At 41.5% G+C, this 25,095-nt stretch overlaps 1 long non-coding RNA gene across 1 annotated transcript; it reads right to left on the bottom strand.

Annotated features, from left to right (window-relative positions):
* Positions 1 to 314: 314 nt before the first annotated feature.
* Positions 315 to 20,374, bottom strand: LOC140702187 (uncharacterized). Its single transcript, XR_012081261.2, has 4 exons — positions 20,235 to 20,374; positions 19,928 to 19,971; positions 17,528 to 17,595; positions 315 to 449 (listed from the first exon to the last, which is right to left on the bottom strand). It is a non-coding gene; the product is annotated as an uncharacterized LOC140702187 (long non-coding RNA).
* Positions 20,375 to 25,095: the final 4,721 nt, after the last annotated feature.

Raw genomic sequence — 25,095 nt, forward strand, 5'->3', positions numbered from 1 at the left:
AGCAGACAAGCATCATCATCCTCTGTCAGGAGGACTGTGGCTTGGCTTGAGGACATTGCAGGGTTCTGAATATCTGGAGAGCACTAGGTTAGAGAATCCTGACCCAGTGACATCACCATCTCTGATCTGTGTAAGAGATGTTGTGTATGAATGAAGTGCTTACTTACCATAATTTGGCTGTGGCAGGTGCTGTGTTTTAAAGCACCATCTCTCATATGGCACATGTGTATTCAGATCTCAAAGAAAACCAGGTTCTTCTTTGTGGCCTCTGTGAATCACACCCTGGGTGATTCGCGCCTGCGCGGAGCCTTATTGGAAGATTCTAGAGCTTCTGCTGTAACAATGAGCACATTAGAATATGCCCCACCCACCCATATAAGTACCTTGGTGCCAAGCGTCCCCTTTCAGTTTCTTTCAATCGCTGCGTTGAGAGCCTCACATTTCTGCTTCTGTGAGTAAAAGAGAAAGAGAGCTTATTCTCAATTCCTTCCTGTTATCAATCTTTTTCTTTTAAACTATTAGATCAAACTCTTTATCATCAGAGTTTTTTCTTTCCTCTACCTCGACATCCGGCCGCAGCCCCCCCTCCAATCATCTGTTTTTCTCCTCAATTATTTTCTCCTATTCATGGCCCCTTTGGGTCCGTTTAAGCACTGTGTTGTCTGTGATAATAAGATCCCACTCTCCGGCGGGCACGCTTAGTGACTTTTCTGTTTGGGAGAACATCTAACTTCCTCCTGTACCCACTGCAAAAATTTTAAGCACAGAGTTCTTTGATCCTGCCTCTCAAGACTAAAACTCCGACTTTGGGAACAATCCTTACAACTACAGTACTTCAAATAGCCCAACCTCCCTGTAAGGCCACTTCCCAAACCAAAGCAATGGAAAAAGCTGTTACTGAATCATCGAAACAACATCCATCTATGTCTAGATGGGTGGCATATAAATGCAATAGATAGATAGATAGATAGATAGATAGATAGATAGATAGATAGATGGATGGATGGATGGATGGATGGATGGATGGATGGATGGATGGATGGATGGATGGATGGATGGATGGATGGATGGATGGATGGATGGATGGATGGATGGATGGATGGATGGATGGATGGATGGATGGATGGATGGATGGATGGATGGATGGATGGATGGATGGATGGATGGATGGATGGATGGATGGATGGATGGATGGATGGATGGATGGATGGATGGATGGATGGATGGATGGATGGATGGATGGATGGATGGATGGATGGATAGATAGATAGATAGATAGATAGATAGATAGATAGATAGATAGATAGATAGATGGATTTCCAGACCTATGCCCAACTTATGATTCGCATGGCTAAATCTCTTGATCTGCATTATGACGATCAAAACAGCTGATAGTCGGGTTTCAAAATGGCCGCCCACTGTGTAAAATGGCTCCCCACTGTGCTTAGGACAGATTTTTTGCTGCACAGGGAGCAGAAAATGGCCGCCCTATGAAGGATCTTCGCTGGACGCTGAGGTATTTAGCCCATTGGAACACGTTGAACTGGTTTTCAATGCATTTCAATGGGCTTTTTTATTTCGCTTGATGAGGATTTTGCTCTACAGCGATTTTGCTGGAACGGATTATCCTCGTCAAGCAAGGCACCACTGTAGTAAAGTATTCTTTGACTGCTTCTCAAACTGCAGTCTTAGAAAAATATAACCTTCCCCAAATTTATCCCCTCCCTTTGTAGTTCACATTCCCCTCAATGGTCATAAACAGTCTTTTGGGAAAAGACTGAGCTAAGATACTATCAAAAGATCCAATATGTGGCACCAAGTGGCTCTCCCCCACTTGGTGAGGTAATCTCCACCCCATACAGCCCTGACCTTTCAGCTAGACCAGTGGTTCTTAACCTTTTTGAAAGAAACGCCCCCTTGAGCCATTGAGGAAGTTACTGTATCATTGCCCCTCTCCCCACGGTGATATCTTTCTTATTTATTTATTTATTTATTTATTTATTTATTTATTTATTTATTTATTTATTTATTTATTTATTTATTCATTCATTCATTCATTCATTCATTCATTCATTCATTCATTCATTCATTCATTCAAGACACTTAAATCCAATGGCCCCTGAGAATAAAATTCAATCGCAAGAAAATGAAATTCCCGAAAAAAAACAGTAACATTTAATGATTTAGTTACAAGTGAATTTTAAGATGCAAAAAGAAATATAAAAAGAGCTTAAAAACAAACCGCAATGCAGGAACTAAAAATTTCGAGATGAAAACTCTGAAATTAAATTAAGATTCAAGGAAAATACATATTCATGCACACTATTAAAAGGGTTAAAAAGACACAAAGAAAAATTTTACAGAAGGAAAGCAACAAAAGTCAGAGTGACAAATTATATACAGTGGTGCCCCGCTTGACGATTACCCCGTTCCACGACAAATCCGCTTTACGATGATTTTTTTGCGATTGCAATAGCTATCGCAAAACGATATTTAAATGGGGGAAATCCGCTTTACGACGATTGGTTCCCTGCTTCGGGAACCGATTTTTCGCTTAATGAGGGTTTTGAAACAGCTGATCGGTGGGTCACAAAATGGCTCCCCGCTATGCAAAATGGCTCCCCGCTGTGTTTAGGACTGATTGCTCGCTTTACAGGCACCAGAAAATGGCCACCTTATGGAGGATCTTCGCTGGATGATGTGGTATTTTCCCCATTAGAACACATTAACCAGTTTTTAATGCATTCTAATAGGTTTTTTACTTTCGCTTGACGATGATTTCTCTTTACAGCACAATACAAAGAGAAAGTACAGAACAATACAAAGAGAAACACAAAATGTTTTACAGAGCACAACAAGAATTCAAAAACGAAGCAAACATCGTCACACTGTATAAGATCAAAGGAGACAGGGGCAACTGCAATAACTACCCTGGCATCTCTCTTCTCAGCGTTGCTTGCCCGTGTTGTGCTGAAGAGACTCCAGGTCCTTGCAGACAGAGTCTTTCCAGAACCACAGTGTGGATTTCGAGCTAATAGATGCACCACTGACATGGTATTCTCCCTCAGACAGTTGCAGGAGAAATGTAGGGAACAACAACAGCCACTCTTTGTGGCCTTCATAGATCTCACAAAGGCCTTTGATTTGGTTAGCAGGGAGGACCTTTTTAAAATACTTCCCAAGATTGGATGTCCACCTCGACTCCTTAACATCATCAGGAATGGAATGAAGGGCACCGTAGTTTTTGATGGCTCAACATCAGATCCCTTTGACATCGGATTCCAAAATATCTCCTGTATGGAGAATTAGTGCAGCGAAATCGCCCCAGAGGGAGACCCCAGCTGCGATACAAGGATATCTGCAAGTGGGATCTGAAGGCCTTAGGAATGGACCTCAACAGATTGGAAACCTTGACATCTGAGTGTTCAGCCTGGAGGCAGGGGTTGCGTCACAGCCTCTACCAATTTGAAGTGACCCTTGTCCAGCAGACCGAGGCAAAGAGGCAGTCCCGAAAGCAGCAAAATCGGGGAGCTGGACAGGGGGCAGAATGTATTTGTGTTCAGTGTGGAAGGGATGGTCACTCTCAAATTGGCCTTCTCAGCCACACAATATGCTGTTCCAAGTCCTCCATACAGAGCACGTTACCATAGTCTCTCGAGACTGAAGGATGCCTAATCAATCAATCACCCATGGGCAAAACACAAAACAAGACATGAACATGAAAAAGGTGTGCTGAGGTTTTTATCCAGTGGAAGTCACTCCACTGATAGAAGGCACAGTCCCCTTTCAGAAGAGGGAAGGAGATAGTTTTCAGTGATGTCCCTCCCTCTTGCAGACCACTTCAGATCTGCTGTTAAGTGTGAGTTGGGTAACTGAGCTTAGTGTGGTGGCAATGGAGAATGAGGACAGCACAGGAGAAAGAAAATTAAGGTAGGGAAGCAGCCTAATTTCTCCTTCCACCAGCAAGATGATCCTTACTGGACACAAGCCTGTGTATTCCAAAGCTTGAAAAATGCAGCTTGATAAAAGCTTCACTTTATCTTCCACAAACTACCTCTGATACTAAAGGGTGGCAATTAAAAACAATACGTCTCCATGGCTTCTGGCCACATCCTGATGAAAACATAGCCAGGACTATGTATTAATGGCCCATTCTAGTATCACCAAAAGACTTAGTCTTCATACTGACCAACAATATGTCAGCTGGCATCTTATTGCCATTGCTGGGGGGTTAGCAGGGAGCTTGCTGGAAGAAAAGCTATATGCATAAAACCAAAAAAAATGCTAGTTTTAAGATGCCACAAGCCTCTTTGTTTTACAAGAGAAGAACTGGGGGGTAGTTAAAAATTAAAGCATGATCCTGAATACATTTACTCAAAACCAAGTCTCTACTAAGCTGAGGGGTACCAACATACTACCTATTAAGCACTTTCAAGACTGTAGCCTTTACGGGTGATGAAGCAGAGGAGGAGGAGGCTGGAGAGCTTCTGGAGGTGGGCCCTAAAGGAATTCAATTTAAAAGCTGCAAAAATCATGTCTAGTATCTAGCTAAGGTGAAGGCCAGTGGCCAGTAGAAGAACATACTTTGCTACCAGGATAAGCAAAGCTCAAAAGCAACAGGCTGAGATATTCCATATAATACATGATTTATCCAGAATTGGTCAAAGTCACTGGCCTCCCAGTAGTATTTCCTGTAATCAATTTGCAGCATTCTTTAAACATAAAGTGGATGTCATCCACTTTGACCACCATTTTCCTTCAGTAGCTCAAACCAAGACATCCAATGCACTGGCTTTTCCGGTGATTTTAACTCAATCATCTCCCCATTGCTGTTTGATATCTACAGCAGTGGTCCCCAACCTTGGGCCTCCAAATGTTCTTGGACTTCAACTCCCAGAAATCCTGGTCAACAGAGGTGGTGGTGAAGGCTTCTGGGAGTTGTAGTCCAAAAACATCTGAAGGCCCAAGGTTGGAGACCACTGATCTATAGTATATGAGGCTGCTGGGTGTGTGTGTGGTCATCTGGAGTTTTGTAGATTCATGTCACCAATGTGTGGATGACCTAGCTTCTGCAGTGGATGCCGTCTCATTCCTTGAGCACTTCCTGGACACCATGCTGGGATGGATGAGAGGCAGTAGTCTGAGGTTGAACCTGGACAAGACGGGAGTCCTGTGGGTGGGTGCCTCTAGTGGTGTCTGTGGTTTGGGGGCCTCCCTTTCTTTTGGGGAGGCTACTCTCTCCATTAAGGATGAGGTTTGCAATCTGGGCATACCTTTGGACGCAGTGCTATCAATGAAGTCTCAGGTCTTATCTGTGGTCTGTTCCACCTTTTTCCACCTGAGGTGGATTGTCCAGCTGCATCTCTACCTTAATACTGGGTCCCTCACTACACTATTCCATGCACTGATAGTCTCGAGATTAGACTACTGTAATGTTCTTTATGTGGGGCTGCCCATGAGGGTGCTATGGAAACTCCACCAGTTCAGGTCCAGAATATGGCAGCCAGATTACTGAGTGGAGTAAATAAATGCCATCCTATCTTCCCTATTCTGACCGCTTTGCACTGGTTATCGTTTCTGTGCCAGCTTCAGGGTGATGATGCTGATATACAAGGCCCTAAACAGTTTGGGACTCTGACCCCTGGCAGAATGCCTTCTTCCAGTGAGGAGTGAGCCACTCAATCATCCCAAGCTATGTGGTTGAGATCATTGACCCCTGAGAGAGGCCTGGAAAGAGAAGACCAGAAACCGAACCTTTCTCAGCAGTTGTTCTTCACCTCTGGAATAAACTCCCACCTGAAATTCACCTGGCCCCCTTCACTGGGAATTTTTAAGTGATCTTTGAAAACATGGCATCCCCGACTATTACATTGATGGTGCCGTCGTACTTTCAATGATTGAGTTATCTATTCTGCCACCTTGTTTTTATTAATCTTTTTAATACTGTCCTTTTCTTAGTTTCATTTAATTGATATTTTCTATTGTTATATTTTGTAGATTTATTTAAAGTGTTATTTGTTATTTTATTATGTTATGAACTGCTCAGAGAGGTCTTGGTAGCCAGTTGGGCAGTACAGAAGTTGAATAAATAAATAAATAAAATGCATATTGTAAACAAAACTGGCGAATCAACCCACAGTCAGCCTGTCTTTACTGTGCTCTGTTTAAATTCCTATGTGATATTCTTACCACTAGATGGGGCTGGAAACTAACTTTGATCATAATTCTATTTAGAAATTTGAACACAAGAAAAGAATAGCAGGGAGGAGAAAATTAGTATTTCTCGCACGTTTCTTCACACTATGTCACTGCAATATCCCAGAGTTGACACAGGAATTAAAGAGATGAACGTCTTTCTCCCACACCTCTTCTCAGCTCTCAGTTGTTTCTCTGATCTCAAGTGGTTCTAAAATGAGTAACAGAAGTACCAAGTCGTGCTCCATTTACTCAAAACCACCTTCCATATGGAAACCGATCCTGGAAGGTATCAATTCTGGACACAACATCCAAAAAAGATGATTTCCAAAAGGGACAGACACATTGACAAAAGATAAAAGGAAACCCTCAAGTTCGTAGTGGGAAACCTTCACTGGACTTGTCAGATACAAGAATTGTCCATTATAAGCATATAAACATGGCCGGGGGGGGGGAGGGGGAAGAGATATTATGAACATTGACATCAAAGGAAAATTAAATCCAGAAAAGTATGCTAGAAAACTTCCTTAATTACTTATTTTTTCCTTAATTACTTATTTAGAACTTTTAAAAGTACCTTTACATTTCTTAAGTTACAATTCACAAAACGCTGAACTTTTGAATGGTTACAATGACACCTTTGCACTGGTGAACTAATTAACAGATGTAGTGCGGTTTAAAATATAAAACCTTGGTTCCTATTCAAGCCACAGGAGATAGAACTGGACCTCTTGATGAAGCACAGTTTCACAATAAGATTGTTTTTTGTTTGTCAAAGCCCTCCTTAAAATGTGATGCTCAGAACTGGACACAATACTCCAGGTCAATCTGAGCAAGTAAATAAATATGGCTATTCATATAATTTTAAAAGGACTGGAACTTGGAAATGTTGTGATTTTAGGCCTTAGCTCCCAGAATTTCTTAAGAGTCTGGAGAATTATAGATGTTGTAGTCCAGAAAGTAACTTTTCCATGTCCTCAAAAAAATAATGCCAGATTATTATTATAAGCTAAAAATTATATATTCTACATTCTGGAAGCAGAAAATGGAGATGTTTGTACCGATCATGAACAATTAATATCAGAGTAAAACTGAACTTTAAAAAAAATCCTAGTGCCAATATAAAATTTAAACATTTCTGATGAATTTGAATGTTCACAGAAGGTGTCTATCTCTGGACTAGATCAGATGGAAAGCACTTTAATTGAGAGATTGAGAGCGAAGACCAAAGTCCAGCTGAAATGCATGCAGGACTTCCTCTTCGCCGATGATGCAGCTGTTGTTGCCCATTCTACTGAAGATCCCCAACAACTCATGAATCGTTTTAGCAAGGCCTGCCAAGACTTTGGACTAACTATCAGCCTGAAGAAAACACAAGTCATGGGCCAGGGCGTGGCCTCTATTACCATCTCTAAACAAGAATTGGAGGGTGTTCATGACTGTGTACCTTGGCTCAACGATCTCTGACACTTTCTCCTTAGAAGTTGAGCTGGATAAACGCATTGGCAAAGCAGCTACTGTGTTCTCTAGACTCACAAAGAGAGTATGGCTGAATAAGAAGTTGATAGCATATACCAAGATCCAGGTCTATAGAGCCTGTGTCCTGAGTACACTCCTGTACTTCAGTGAGTCCTGGACCCTTTGTGCATGGCAGGAGAGGAAGCTGAACACATTCCATATGCGTTGTCTCCGACGCATTTTTGGTATCAGCTGGCAGGACAAAGTTCCAAATCGATAGTCCTAGAACGAGCTGGAATTTTTAGCATATATACATTACTGAAACAGTGACGTCTACATTGGTTTGGGCATGTTGTGAGAATGGCTGATGGTTGGATTCCAAAAGATCTTCTGTATGGAGAATGAGTGCAGGGAAATTGCCCCAAAGGGAGACCACAGCTGTGATACAAAAATGTCTGCAAGCGGAATCTGAAGGCCTTAGGAATGGACCTCAACAGATGGGAAACCTTGACATCTGAGCATTCAGCCTGGAGGCAGGCAGTGCAGCATGGCCTCTCCCAATTTGAAGAGACCCTTGTCCAGCAAGTTGAGGCAAAGGCAGTCCCAAAACCAGCAAAATCAGGGAGCTGGACAGGGGACAGACTATATTTATCTTCAGTGTGGAAGGAATTGTCATGCTTGAATTGGCCTCCTCAGCCACACTAGACACTGTTCGAAGGCCTCCATTCAGAGCACATTACTATAGTCTCTCGAGACTGAAGGATGCCTAATCTAAATCTAAATCTAAATGTTCACAGATTTGCATTACTAAACTCAACTGATCATGAACAGGAAGAACTGTGTATTGAAACCGGAAATATTATTAGGGAAGACAGTATAAAACAATTCCTGCAGTAAAAAGAAAAGAAAATCTAGATGTATGCAAAAAGAAACACTCACGTAAAATCAATAATCTTAGACGTGCAAAGGTAGAAGGGACCCTAGGGATCATCAAGTCCAGCTCCTGTCACAATGGTGAATCAAACATTCAGCATCTATCTATACCGCTGAGCTACCCAGCAGTTCATTGTTAATGACAGGCAAGAAGCAAAACTACATGGTGACAAATGGGGGCCAACAGATTGAGGCTGAACTTGGACAAGATGGAGGACCCTCAAGTGGGTGTTCCACCTGTCTGTGGATTGGGTGCACACAGCCTTTTTTCCCACTGCCTACGTCATGGAGGACCCCAGCCTGGTAGAGCTCACAGTGGCAGGTACTGCGTTGAGAGGGAAAAATTTAGGAGATTTTATTCTAACCTTAGAGCCAAGGAGAATTTTAGCTGTGTTAAGAGAAGATACGGGGAGAAAATCAGCAGAATTAATTAAAAATAGCCTGGAATATCTATTGGAGATAGATCAAGTGTATAAAATGTTTTCAGATGACACAAGGGACAGCAGAATGTTTAGGGTGATAGAAACAAGAATTGGTTTTTAAGGTAAATTGAAGCTCAATATAAGGATGGGAAAAATAGGAAAAGGTAAAGGTTCCCCTTGACAACTTGTCCAGTCGTGTCCGACTCTAGGGGGCGGTGCTCATCTCTGTTTCCAACTCATAGAGCTAGCGTTTTGTCCGAAGACAATCTTCCATGGTCTCATGGCCAGCACAGAATGCTGTTGCCTTCCCACCACGGTGGTACCTATTTATCTACTTGCATGCTTTCGAACTGCTAGGTTGGCAGGAGCTGGGACAAACGACGGGTGCTTACTCCGTCGCGTGGATTCAATCTTACGACTGCTGGTCTTCTAACCTTGCAGCACAGAGGCTTATATACGAAAAGTGGAGATGGAAATGGCTAAACATTTATATAAAGAAAATCTGTATAAAAGGCTTTAGATAACATCTATTATGTGTTAGGAACCTACTTAGTTATTACTGATATAAAATACAAAGTTCGTTGGTTAAATCACCTCAAAATTTATATAGGTTTGGAAGTGGAATTACTTTTATTAGGTATTTTTCTAGAGGATTTTGAGAACATTGTATATTCTGAGAGCAATATTATGATAGTAGCCAATATTGTATACTAAAATACACACATGAATGGTTTAAATGTTTAAAAAATGTACAGATTTTGAAGAGACAACTAAGAAGACACAAAGATGCAAAAAACAAATAATTATAAGCAACCCATGTAACACAATGTTTAACAAGCACAAATTGAATGTGGATAGATTGAAAAATTAATACTTTTTTTAAAAAGAGACTGTTTTGGAGGCAAATTTGACAGAGATAGGCTGTCTTAGAAGAGGGCAGAGAGAGGCTGACAGGGGACTACAATGGCACAGACAGGCTGTTTGGAGGCACAGAAGGCAACTGGCAGGATGGACAAGGCAGGTGCATTTATTTACTGGTCATTTGCACAATATATCGAGTCTATGCATTAACATGATTTGTTTGTAAAATGCTCCTTCTATCGGACGAGAATAACTTGCCTGCCAATATTGATTAATTCTTGGAGCAGAACTGTGGGTGTTGTTCTTTTCTCTACCCCCCCCCTTTGCCTCTTATGCTGAAATTTTGCACTCAAGGGACTCCATTCAATTTTGTTGCTGTTGTTTAGTCGTTAAGTCATGTCCGACTCTTCGTGACCCCATGGAGCAGAGCACACCAGGCCCTCCTGTCTTCCACTGCCTCCTGGAGTTGGTTCAGATTCACGTTGGTAGCTTTGGTGACCCTGTCTAACTATCTCATCCTCTGTCATCCCCTTCTCTTCTTGCCTTCACACATAAGATTTGCATAGCTTGCTGCAGCTTACTGTAGCTAACTAAGCAGGTGCTATGACATACCTTGATTGCAGAACTGAACATGTTAGCAGGCATACAAATGAAACATGCCCCAACAGCCCATTGATTAATGGCGGCTACCTGTGGCTAAGATCCACAAACACCAGTAGGATTCTTGCCCGTAGTTACATGTATATTTCTCCTTTTATAAGTGAACATTAGGCAGTGTACATGACTCTCCTCTTCCCCAATTTATCTTCACAACAACCCTGTGCATACTGACAAAGAAAGTCCATGGTCATCCAGTGTATTTCCTGCCTGAATGGGAATTTGAGTTTGATCTTCCAAATCTCAGTTCAACAGCCTTAACCACCATTGTTATCATCATCATCATCATCATCATCATCATCATCATCATCATCATCATCATCATCATCATCAGTAGTAGTAGTAGTAGCAATAGTAGTAGTTTTATTTATGTGTTGCATTTCATCCAACAAGGGACCCAAATTAGGCTGGTGTCCTACAAAAGAAGAATGATTGAGTGACTCTTAGAACCACTCATCTGAACGCTATCTCGCTATCTTCACAGTCGTCGTTAGGGTCTGGAAAATATACTTTTTTTAGACGGCAGCTTCCAGAGTGCCCCAGCCATCATGGAGTGTGTCTATATTAGCTGAGGATGTTGCAAACTGCAGTCCAAAAAAACAACCAACAAAATAAACAAACAAAAGCAAAACAAAACAAATCTAACTCCCCAAGCTATATTCATCGTGTCCATGCACCCAACAAAATAACTGGCTTCATCAGACAAAATCTGAGCATGTGCCAAGCTGTCCCACTGGAAAGAATGAAACACCAAACATGCTAAATATGGGCTGGATTCAGGGCTTGTCACACTGTCAAACAAAGTAAAATAGCTGCCTGTTCGTGAGAAGGCTGCATATGGTGAGCTGTGAACCTATTTTTTACATTGCATCCATACTATAACTTATGTCCTGTTGACTTCAGTGGGACAGTTGTAACCATAACTTAGTTTGGATCCAGCTCATTGGGGCTAAAATAAATTTTTAGTCCCAGCTAGAACTGGTTCCATTTCTATTGGATTTAATATAACTGTTGACACACTGAAACCAGCAGTTATTCAACATGGAATGCATGCTGCTTTTAGTCAACACTTACCTAAGCCTTGTTGATTTCAGTTGGTCTTCTCTAGTTGGGAATAAGAATGGCTTTAGCCCAGGGTGAGGAGACTTGCTTAGAATTTCCTGCCTCAGGCACCAATATAAATTGGTTGGTCTTGGTTGCTATGTACTGTGTTGACTACTCACTTTTAACGTATCTGTTCCTGATAAGGAATGAATAAAAATTCCTCATTAGGAGAATGCCTTTTAAATTCAGTGTCTTCCCTTCAATTAAGGCAACATGGAGTCAAGTAATATGCCGTCTGATCTTTCCAGCCTTGTAAGAGTGATGGATGTTAAGTACCTAGGCAACAACAGATGATGCAAGCTTTTTCCAGATGAGACTGTTTGAACAGCTCACATTCAAAGGAAGACGTGATGCCTTTGCTTTTATGCTGCTCACGAAATCAAAATCAAAATGAAGTACCCAATGTCATGTGATATTTGTCTTCTCATTGCATGGAAAGAAGTGGTAAATTTTAGTTAGTGACCCCTGGACCCACAGCTAGGATAAGTTACTTCTTTGGATTACAGTCCCAGAAGCCTTCAGCCAACATGACCAGTGGCTAAATTTGATAAGACCCGTGTATTCAAGGTCATATTGTAATTTTCAAACAAAGGACTGATCACCTCTGCCTCAAATTGTAGGCCAGACAGATCTGGGGAAAATTTATTTTTCAACTATAACCTCCCAAATCTTCCAGTGAGCCACTGGCCATGTTGGTTGGAGATCAACCTAATCAGAGAACTAGAGATGACTGTGTGTATACTTTTAAAAGGACTGAAACTTGGAAAAGTTATCTTTTTGGACGTAGAGAAGCTAACTTGCAATCTAATGGGATACAGTCCAGAAATCTGGCAGGCCAGCCTGTAGAATGTGTTATTCTTCTTGTTTGTATGTGCTGTCAAGTCACCCCAACCTCTGATGACTCTATGAAGGAGTGACCTCCGAAGTGTCCAGTCCTCTACAGCCCTGCTCAGCTCCTGCCTTGCCTTCCCTGATGGAGTCAAGCCATCTCCTATTTGAACTTTCTTTTCTCCTGCACCCTTCCACCTTTTCTGGTATTATTGTCTTCCAGTGAATCTTGCCTTCTCATGATGTGCCCAAAGCAGGACCTCCTCAGTTTTGTCATTTTTGCCTCCAGGGAAAGTTCGGACTTGGTTTTATCTTATCAAACTCACTAGTTTGTTTTTCTGGCAATCCAGAGTCAAGCTCTCTTCCAGTGCCATATTTCAAAACAATATGTTTTCTTTCTATCAACTTGTTCCACTGTCCTGCTTTCACATCCGTACACTGCAATTGGAAATACAATAGTGTGGATGATCTTAGCCTTGGTCTCCATCGACACTTGGTTATCTTTTTCAGTTCCACCATTGCTACCCTTTCTGAGTCTCAGTCTTCTTCTGATTTCTTGACTGCAGTCTCCATTTGGACTGATGACTGAACCATTGTCATCATAATCATCACCATTATTGGCATAAAAACATACAGCAAACAGCAGTCCTCAGATAGATAACGGATATATATCACATATGAAACAGATCATATACAGTGGTGCCTCACTTAATGACGATAATCCAGTTCCAGGAAAATCGCTGTTAAGCGAAAACATCGTAAAGCGAAAATAAAAACCCAATTGAAATGCATTGAACTCGTTCAATGCGTTCCAATGGGGTAAAAACTCACCGTCCAGTGAAGATCCTCCATACGGTGGCCATTTTCGCTGCGTGTATAGCGAGAAATCCATCCCTAAACACAGCGGGGAGCCATTTTAATCACCCGGCGGCCATTTTGAAACCGCCGATCAGCTATTCAAAAAATGTCATTTTGCGAAGAATCGGTTCCCAAAGCAGGGAACCGATCATCGCAAAGCAAAATTCCCCCATTCAGACCATCGTTTTGCGATCACAATTGCGATCGCAAAAAGATCGTCATTAAGCGGTTTCATCGTAATGCGGGGCAATCGTAAAGCGAGGCACCACTGTACCCTAAATGCAAGCATGATATAGAAGTGCATAGTTAGTTTCAAGGTAACACCTAGCCTTTCTGTAATTTATACAGAAAGGAATAATTAATTGCATCCAATAAGATTAGACAGGTAGGTTTGTTAAAAGTTGAATTCTACACTGCTGAATTAATAAACTAATAAATTTGGCCATCTGTTTGGTGTAAGTTTTATTAACGCCTAGCAGAAGATTGTGCAAGATTACTTTCTCCATCCGTCCGGTAAAACTAACAAGGGTCAATTCCAGGTTTCAAGAGCGAATGTCATTGTACATTGCACAGTAAAAATGTATATGCTCCAGGGACTCTACTGAACCAAGATATTTTAAAAAAAAACTGTAACAAATTCAACGTTTTCATTGTCAACATTAAAGATGCATAGTTCTTTTATAAACATGATTTTTGTCAGCTGCAGTGCTGCTTTGGCACCTCTTTCACTTTAATCTGAAGTCTTTTCAAGTTATTGCTGCTTCTACCAGTAAGATGGTATCATCTGCATATCTCAAATCATTGATGTTTCTTCCACCAATTTTCACTTCTCCTTCCTCTGAATTTAGTTTGGCTTTCTATATGGTATGTTCTGCATACTGATTGAACAGATAAGAGATAAAAGTCACCCTTGTCTGACACATTCTTTCTCTATATATTCTTTCCTAACAATAGCTTCTTGTCCACAATACAGGTTACACATCAGGACAATCAAGTGCTGAGACACACCCATTTCTTTCAGAATAATCTGAGCTTCTCATGATCCACATGATCAAAAGCTTACTGCATTCCTTGCCATCCTTGGAATATATGTTGAATGATTCTAGTCTTTTGTTTTGTTTTCCATATTTGTTGGCATATTCTTGTTAGGATTTTCACAGATTCAGTCTCTGTGGCTTGAAATAGTTCTACTGGTGTCCTCACTACCCCTGGTGATTTATTTCTTCCCAGTACTTTCAGAACAGCTTTTACTTCACTTTCTAGAATTGCAGGTTCTACACCATTGGATTCCTCTTCAAAGGAATTTGTCATCCCTTTTATCTCTTCTGTATAGGTCTTAAGTATACTTTTTCCACCTGCTCTTTATTTTGTGATATTCACATAGTGTGCTTCTGTGTTGGTCTTTCAGTATTTCTAGTCCTTGTTTAAATTTCCCTTTGATTCCTTGGATCTAGGGCGGATTCAAGGCTCTGGTGGACCCTGGGCAAAAAATATAATAGTGCCCCCCTCCTCACTCCCTCTCCATTACTTCCCACATAAATAGGTCACACAACATCAACAAGAACACTGATTCACTAAGGTAATCTTGGCAGCAGTAAATAAATGAACAATGCTTAGGTAAACAAACAAACAAGATAACAATGAAAAGAAAGCCTTGCTTATCCCCATAAGCAAGCCTTCAGTGCTAGAAGACAAAAAGGGTGTCCAAGGAAAAACCTGCAATCACCAAAAGAGTCTTGGTGCCCAAGGGCTAAAGTGCGGCCTCCGATTACGGTGCCAAAAGGAACACTTTGGGGATGTCAGTGTGCTGCTCAAAATGCCATCGGGCATCCGACAGGGATAAGATCGTATACCAGGCAAGTCCAAGCAATCTGGATAATCCAGGCAGAGAAGTGCAGGGAGGGTGGCTTTTCATAGGACTGCTCTTTCCACCAACAGGTCAAAGGTGGTTTTATGAGGTTTCAAATAGAAAACAACTTTTACATTTCTTGCTTTCTGTTTTGCAAATGCACTAATGATGTCTTCAAAATTAATTTGCTTCGACATGTCACTCTCAGTTGACATGGCTGGTAATCTGCTGAGGCATTGTTCTTCCACTGAGGAACGTAACCCTGATGCACATGAAGATATTTTCCAATTTCTCATTTTTTAAAAAAGTGATGTCACTTGATGCTGTGCATAATTTTCATCTGGATCATTTCTCATACCACAGTTCTGCTCCAAGAATTAATCAATATGGCAGGTAATTTGCTTGGAAATGTCACTCTCCGTTGACATGATTGGTAATCTGCTGAGGCATTGTTCTTCCACTGAAGAGCGTAACCCTGATTTTTTAACACAGACTTTAGTTTTGAAAATAAATGCTTTCCTTTAGCCACAGAGACATGTGATGTCAGGTAGAGACAAAGGGCTATATCGACATTTTGGTAGACTGAGATGACGTTTCTTTCTCACAAGACGTTGCTACAGTCTTGTGAGAAAGACTAGATAATCTTTGTCCTCTTTGCTGCTGCTGGCAAGGAAACATGGTGATAAACCCTGGAAAGCAACAACTTCATCTGTAAATGTGTTTTCCAACTCATCCTGATAAGCTTGTTGTAGAGTAAATGCTTGTTTTCTTAATCGTTGAACTGGTATGAAAGTCATCCACAAAGCCAAACATACTGTTTATTGAAGAATATTGTTTCCCTCTTTCATGCAGACAATTGACAAATATGTCAGTAATTATATTAAAAGTTTGAACCTGAAACTTTCTACTTCCTTCTAGAACAGTATCTCCAGTCCTGGCCTCATCAAAAAAAAAAAAAAAGTTTTGCACTTTCTATTCTTGCTTTCAAACGCATTATGAGGCAGGATAGTCTTGGCTGATTTTTCCATGTTTTGAAAGCTCATTTCTGAAACTTTGAACATACTTCACAAGTGGCTCAAGCATGTTGCCAAAGTGCAGCTCACTTGATTGCAAATAGACACTTGTTTTATTAAAGTGATTTTAATCCTGCTTCATATGATGCACACGAAGATATTTTCCGATTTCTTCATTTAAAAAAAAGCAATGTCGCTTGATACTGTTTCTCATATTTTGGAGACACTCAATAACATTGCAGTCGTTCAATGGCAAAGTTTCAACAGCATCGGCATGGCTATGCTAGTGAGTGTCTCCAAGCTGCTTCAAGAAAAGTGGCTGCCCTTTTTCATTTGGTTTCAGATGCTCTATAAGCAAAGACCAACCACAGGTTGAAGAAGAGAGAAAAAATCAAACAGAGCCTGAACTATAAAAATATTTGCAGCACATGGGCAGGCACTAACAGCTCATTGTCCAACCAGATTCAAAGAATGAGCAGGACATGATACATCTTTGGTCAGTGGATTGATGTACATATTTTGTATTTTCCAGACCTTTACTAGCATTGTCATATGCCTGACCATGACAATATTTAGTATCTATATTCTGCCATTGAAGGGCTTTGCAAGTGGGATCAGCTAACAACTGTCCTGTATGCGAAAATATAGGGACAAATTGCAGAATTTTTTCCACTGTTTCACCACTGCATCTATCAACAATATGCAAAGTAAAGGTTTACGGGTCCAAGGGACTCACATCAGGTGTGGAATCCACACATGATGAATAATAATGGGCCAATCTGACCTCCTTCACAACTGCATTCTGAACTTCCATGCTCATCAGATTAATAAATGTTTCACAGACATGCCGTGACAGGCAAGAAGGATGACCTTTTACTTTTGTTACCATACCTATCAATATGTCTAGATTCAAAAGGGTCAAATTCTGCAATTAATTCAAGCAATCCCAGATAACTTCCAATGCTTGGTGATCCAAATCTGTCTACTGTAACGTGGAATGCAAGACCACATTTGGAATTTAATCTAATGACAGATACAACTCAAATACTCTGTTGAATATTTCTTACAATTCCTTATGTTTTCTTCTAAATCGGTGTCAGTAAGCCCTCAAATACTACACTTTTGTATGTAGTCTTTTACACTTTGTTGTTGTTCATATTGTGTAAGACAATGATGTATGTTTTCAATCACAGAACCCAGTGTCAGAAAAATGCTGTTTCTTCTTCGTGGACTCTGTGAATGCACACTAATGGGTTTAATCTGCGCTTGTGCAGAGGTCTCCGGAATATTCTAGAGCTTTATGATACGTTTGTCAAGGACCGCCCCCCCTAGACCGTGTGGGTAATTACCTCAGTTCCTTTTTGCTGCCACTGAGGTCTCTCCTCTCATCGAGCTCCGTTCGTCTTCATCTTGATATCTGAGAAAATTTATAAAGACTTCCGATCCATTCTACTGACTTCTATATGTAATCAAGGGAAATTGTAAGAGACTTTTTGAACAATTTTCCCTACTGCCCCCTTCCCCCTTCCCCACCATTTATGGCTCCTCTTCCCCTGTTTAAAACATGCACCTTGTGCTCCAACAAGGCCCCCTTAGAGACGGTCACAACCTCTGCCTCTTTCGTCTGAGAGAATCTCACCAGCCTTCTACTTGTCAATTCTGCAAGAACTTCACTAAACAAGCCCTTAAACTCTGGCAACAGTGTCTTTGGTCATTCCTCTGGGAAGGTTTCTTGCAACCAGCTCAGATTATGGATATCTCAGCCCCCGAAAGAATCTCCGGGTGAAACTACCACTTCTCTGACAGCTAAGTCGATCTCCAAGACTAAACTGAAAACTAAGCCCAAGCCTCCCAGTTCAACAAAGTCCATCCCAGTTCTGAAATCTCCTTCAGTATCAGAACACTCCAAATTGAAGAAACAGAGTAAGTCTTCCACCGACTCTCATCCTTCCAGACAGAGACCAATACCGGACCTAGCACCATTACACGACCAGCCTACAATCCGCCTTGACTCGCCAGAAGAGACCCTTCTTTCTCCTTCTGGTCAACCACCATCTCCACTACTTGCACATTCTCCATCTTCTGTGCTCGATTCTGCTGAGGTTACCATCCTGCCTCGATCGGCACAATTGACTCCCATGTCCACAGGTTACTCCGTTTCTATGGGTGATTCCGAATCGGTGTATCCAGTACCCAACATTTCACCTCCATGCAAGAGGTTAAGGAAGACCCATCACACATCGCAGATGTGTCATTCTGATGCCGATCCCGTATGACCTATGACTCCAACTGGGTCTCTGGCATCTTGAGAGCCTTCTACTCAGTATCGCCACTCCAAACAGGTCACGCTCTATGAGCCTCCACAGTATTAGGACCCTACATTCAAGCAATCTCAACATTGAGCATATCGGTATTACCAACCCGAGCTCGACTTCAATACCAACCATCGGCACCCTTGACACTGATACTATTACAAATCCGACTTCTCTGAATCTTCGCCTTCCCCTCGATACCAATCACGGTATCATGGCTTCTACGTTCCTCATTGGATGATGACTCTGTACCGCTCCCTATGGTACTGAAGTCCCACAGATCTCACAAGAGACCCCATGCTGAGCCTCTCCAGGTTCAACCTACGGTACGAAAACAATCCCGGTCCTCTGTCCCAACAGTGCCACACATTGCACAACCCTCCGTTCCTCCTCAAACACAGCCTCCCTTGGTACAAGTGACCACCACTTACGCTGGACCTCCGCCTCTACCTCCTGGTACCATGCATTCTCCACATAAGAAACAATCCAAACATCAATCTGTTTCCATACCGGCCCAACATACTCCTTCTAGATCTCAATCTTATCTTCCAGAACCGCTTCTCGGCCTTTTGGCTAAGATCAAGTGTAACTGATCTTCCAGAACCTCTTCCTACCTCCATCCCACAGTACCGTCCCACTTCTCCAACTTCATCTTCTCAATCCTTCTCAATTCCAAGGCTTTTAACTCTGTACCAGAACAGGAATCCCCTCCTAATCTACCTACACCAGACTCGGATGTCACTCAGGCCAATCCTCCATCATCATCTGATGACTTCTTTTCCAATTCTCATTTGGTCCTTTGAATTGCGAAGGCTATGGAATTAGATGTACAGCAACATGTTCTACCCCAATCAGATAAAGTATTTGAAGACATTAATGAGGAACAGAATCCACCTCTAAGTATGAGCTTTATCCCCTCATTGTTGGAGCTCACGAAACAAATTTAGTCTAAGCCATCCTCTGTTCCACAAATGTCTCACAAAGTCAAAAACCTTTACAAAACACATGGAGAGAATACTGCCCTTCTATCCAAACATCCACCGCCCAATTCGGTCATCGTTGATGCCACCCAGACCAGAGCATGAAACCGTTCCAGTACCACACCAAATAACAAGGAAGGAAATTAGACATTGTTAGGTGTAGGATCTATTCCCTCGCCTCATTTACTCTCCATGTTGCCAATTATCTTGCCACTATGGGAGCTTATCATCATTATCTTTGGAACAAAGCTCTCCCATCACTTCAACCAGGTTCAGGAGAATACAAACCTCATGGCCTCGCTTTCCACCAGAAGGCCATGGCAGGAGCGTATCACAGCCAGACATATTATCGAGGCATCATCCAGGCAAATGGCTACTGGTATAGCCCTCCATAGACATGCCTGTCTACGATCCGCCCATATCTCAGATGATGCTTGCATGAAAATCAAAGACTTACCATTTGATGGTACCAATGAAAAGACTGATGACATACTGGACAACCTGCAAAAATTGAAAAAGTCAGCATGATTATATAACACCCAACTATAGTACAAACTACAATGATATCAGTGGTGCCACCCTTATTCCTACCAATAATCCAGATCATTTACTGACAAGAATAGGTAACCTCCACATCCTGCTCCTTCCTTCCCAGCTAGACAAGCAGTACAACATCACCGCCCCAAATAGTCTTTTCATTGCCCTGATAAGAAACAAAAAACAGAATCTTTGACTTCTTCATTCCCCAGATCTGCTCAACTTACCTTTCTCCACCCACTGTCACTCGTCTTTCAGCCCATCTTCCATCCACTGCTGTATCTCACTGTCCAATTCTAGGAATGGTGCCTGTTGTAGTTTTCCCCTTGCAGGTATCCAGATATGTGGAATAACCACCAGAATTCTTCTAAAAGTGAAAAATAACTAAGTGGTTACATTGTGCATTATTTTAAAACGAGCAGCTGATTGGAAAGTCCCTTTCATCAGCATGAAGATATGTAGACAGCACATGAGCATGCTGAACAAGATTTTCCTGGAGCTCACATCTAATTCCCCATACAATAAAATCCCCATGGGAAAGATTCCAGTTGATCATAGTAGTATGACTTTGGAATCCTGGAAGCACTTTTGGATTGACAGCACAGCTGGCGGACAGCAAAATAAAATAAGATCTAGGCTGAGTCATCACAACAGCAAAGTAAAAGCTCTTTTTGGAACCTGACATAAGCTGTAATATTTTTTCAAAGTTTATTCTGGAGCTTGGGCGTTCCAGTTTCGATTCTGTGCTAATCATGAAATTCAAATGCTGAACATGCTTTCAAAGCCTGTCTGGTAACCTGGATACCAGATCTCATCAGTGGCCAGAACTGCATGCATGCATGCATTGATTAATTGATTGAATTTACTATTTGGATTTGTATACCACTCCCGTTAGTGCCAAGGCACTAATTTAGGCAGACACTGCACTTTCAGATGCCAACGAATGAGTTTAGAGAAGTGCAACAAGAAGAGTGTAGCAACACATATGCTGGATTTTTAAAAAAGCCAATTTAAACAAACTCAGGACAATGATAAGTAAGGTCAAATGGCAGGAGATCCTAACAAGAAAAGGAGTCCAAGAAAGATGGGAATTTCTAAAATGGGAAATTCTAAATGTACAACTACTAATAATTCAAACAAGAAACAAAAGGTGGGAGACAGCAAAAAAAAAAAAAAAAAAAAAAGGCCAGTGTGGCTTCACAAAAAGCTCAGAGAAGACCTGAAAACAAACAAACAAACAAAAAACACATAGAGGAAATGAAATGAATTGAACTAAATTGAATTTATTACGGTCGGGTGACCAGCTCATAAAACATATTATATGGCTAAAATATACAAAATGCAGTTTAAAAATGTACAACCAGTTCATAAAATATATTATATGGTTAAAAGAAAGAAAATGTAATTTAAAAGGTGTACAACAGATAATTAATTGTGTACTGGTTGTAAAATATGGAGACAATCAAATATAGCATTTTTACTGATGAACCACTGGATCATCTAGGGCAAACTGGTTTGGACAGGGTCTTGGGTTATAGGGAGTCCTTCCTACATATTTGTAAAGATTTATAAACATTTCCTCCCTTCGGTTGGGACCACAACATTTCTCTATGCTCGACAATAAACCACCCTCATGCTAAAACCAGTCAATCTGTGAACTCAGGAGACTACAAGGGAGCGCTGTGTCATTGCTGCTGCACAAAATTTTGCTGCAGAGAGTGTAAGGGAGTCTTGATCGGAAAGAAGTGCAGTAGCTTGATGTAAAATTCATCAGCTCTCCCTGGATATATGAGAATGATTGAGCTCTGGAGGTTGGTGTGTATATCTCTATAGAAAAGACAATACATTAAGACATGACCTATACAGTTTCCACTTGGCCCTCATTACATTGACACAGGCAATCCGAGATATAAATATGTAGAAATCTTCCCTCCATAAGCTTAGAGGGTAAAACATTAAGTCTTGCTAATGTGAAGGCTCTTCTAGTCTTTGTTGACATTGTGCTCGTCAAATACTGTATGAAGATATTGTAAAGGCATCATTAGTAACAACACTGTATTTGCCTGACTGGCTCATATGCTCTTGAAGTTCTATGTCCCAGGTTCTTTGTTTGAGTGCTGCTTTAGCACTGACATGCCCCATCACCAAAAGAACTTTGGTGGAAAAGCCCATTTCCCTTATTTCTTTTGTGAGTTGTAGTTTCCATTCTGATTGAAAGGAGTCAAAAGGCGACATCTGTGCCAAGCTTTATAAGAGAAGAGAAGCATTAGCCAGTAATTAAACATGTGGACTTTGGCGTGTGCTCTTATGGCGATTAGGCCAGCCTCCAAATGAAGGGCTACAAGGGGGTAAAGTCAGAAATAGATCTCAAAAATGTGGTTTGAACTACCTCAAGAGGACGTAGATCAGATAAAACAAACAACTGGAACCCACAGAGCATTTGAGCAACAACTTTAGCTTTGAAAACCTGAACAACTGAGGAGATATGGTGACCCCCTTTGGTGAGAAAAAATCTTGTTAATGCCGCTGCACTTTTATGAGCATTCAGTGCTGCATGCTTTATGGGGGGGCAGGAACCCGAGGTGTGAAAGATTATGCCCAAGTATTTGTAGCTGGAAACCTGCTCTATGGGATGACCATTGATAGCCCAATTGTGCTTCATTCTTCTTCTACCGACCACGAGAACTTTGGTCTTCTGGCAATTAATTACTAACTGCTCTCGATTACAGTAGGAAGAAAGCCCCTCAATAAGAAGAAGTGGAAGAAAAGCCAGGCCACAAGGAAAAAAAATAGCAAGGAATTTCAGGGATGGCATTAGGAGGGCAAAAGCTGAGAAAGAGCTGAGGTTATCTAGAGACACTAAAAGCAATTTAAAAAAGCATTCTTCAGGTATGTGAGTACCAAGAGACAAACAAAAGGCATAGTGGCAGAGCTCCGCAATGGAGATGGAAAAATGATAACAGATGACAAAGAAAAGGCAGAGGTGCTCAGTTCCTATTTTAGTTCAGTCTTTTCCCATAAAACAGACTATGAACTTACAAACAAATTGGAAGTGCAAGTGGTGGTGGGGACAGGAATGCAGCTGGAGATAAATAAACAAATAGTCAAGGAATACCTTACTACCTTGAACGAGTTCAAATCTCCAGGGCTGGATGAACTGCATCGGAGAGTACTGAAGGAGCTGGCTGAAGAGCTCTCGAAACCACTATCTTTTTTTTAAAATCATGGGTACCAGATGATTGGAGGAGGGATAATGTCCCCAACTTCAAAAAAAAAAAAAAAAAAAAAAAAAAAAAAGGCATAAAGGAGGTATCTGGGAACTACAGACCAGTCGGCCTCACATCAATCCTAGTGAACATTGTAGAACAGATTATAAAGCAGTCACTATGCCAGCACTTAGAAAACAATGCAGTAATAAATAGAAGCCAACACAGATTTGTCAAGAACAAATCCTGCCAGGCTTATCTGATCTCGTTTTTTGATCAAGTAACCTCCCTGGTAGACAGAGGGAATGCTCTAGAGATCATATATCTGGACTTCAGCAAAGCTTCTGACAAAGTGCCCCATGTTATCCTGATTAGGAAGCTAACTAGGTGTGGGCTGAATACCCTGTTTTCCTGAAAATAAGACCTGACAAATTAGAACCATTTCAGAGGAGGGCAACCAGGATGATCAGAGAACTGGAAACAAAGCCTTGTGAAGAAAGTTAAGTCTTGAAAAAAGAAGACTGGGGGGAAATATGATAACACTTTTCAAATACAGTGGTACCTCGACTCACGAACTTAATGCATTTTGGAATGACGTTTGTATGTTGAAAAGTTTGCAAGTCGAAGTACCATTTCCCACTGAAATGCATGGGAACGTAATTAATCCGTGCCAGCATTTCAAAAGGCAAAAAGGCAGGGGGAAAGGGCTGGGAATTTCAATTTCCCACCCTTTCTCCCTGCCTTTTTGGCTTCAGAGGTCCCAAAGTGCTTTCTCCGATGTCGGGGGGAAAGCCCTTTGAGAGCTCAGAAGGCAAAAAGGCAGGGAGAAAGGGCTGGAAATTTAAATTTCCAGCCCTTTCTCCCTGCCTTTTTGCAGGGAGCCATTTACGAACGGCTCCATTCACAAAAAAAATGGCATTGACTTGTGAATGGAGCCTTGACCTCGTTCGTAGGTCGAGCTCTGTTCGCAAGTTGATGCCAATTTTTACCAACGGAGCCGTTTGTAAATCGAAAAGTTCATATCTAGAGATGTTCGTAAGTCGAGGGTTGACTGTACTGTACTTGTAAGGGTGTCATATAGAGGAGGGGCAGGATCTCTTCTCAATTATCCCAGTGTCCACAACAATGGGCTCAAGTTACAGGAAGCCAGACTTTGGTTGAATATCAAGAAAAACCTCCTAACTGTTAGAGCAGTACGACAGTGGAACCAATTACTTTGAGAGATGGTGAATGCTGAAGGCATTGCAGAAAAACGTAGACTACTGTGAGACGGGGGGGGCGCAAGTAGTAGTCCTCTCGCTAGAGTGCTATCCCTCACAATGACAGCTAAGAAAGAGATGCAGACCCTACCCATCTCCCATCCCAAGAGAATAGAACACCGAGGGACAAATACTCGGGAAATAGAGAGAGAATTACAAAAGTTAATGGCCGAAGGGACTCAGGAGAAATCGGCGGGAGTAGAGCGGAAGAAGAGGGTGGAAATAGAGGCGGGGATGGCAGATACCTCTGGGTAGTGTGGGCGGCATATAAAATAAATAAATAAATAAATAAATAAATAAATAAATAAATAAATAAATAAATAAATAAATAAATAAATAAATAAATATAAGAAGGGGGGAAGAACAGTTGCCACCAGGTTGGGAATGGGTCTGGGTGGAAGACCCCTGGACTGGCGCATGGGAAAGACTGAGAATCCCTAAGGAGGAGGAGGCCTACAGGAGAAGAAGAGAAATTTCCCCAAGACCCTCTTATTGGGGAGAAGCTAAGGCCAGGGAGTGGCAGAGGAGGCTGAGAGAGGAAAAAGAGAAGGTAGCGAGAGAAAGAAGAGAAAGGCTAGAATGGAGGGTGAGCAAGATGAAGAGGAAGGGATACAGGGAGGACC

The sequence above is a fragment of the Pogona vitticeps genome, chromosome 10 (assembly GCF_051106095.1).
Source record: "Pogona vitticeps strain Pit_001003342236 chromosome 10, PviZW2.1, whole genome shotgun sequence".
NCBI classification, from domain to species: domain Eukaryota; kingdom Metazoa; phylum Chordata; class Lepidosauria; order Squamata; family Agamidae; genus Pogona; species Pogona vitticeps.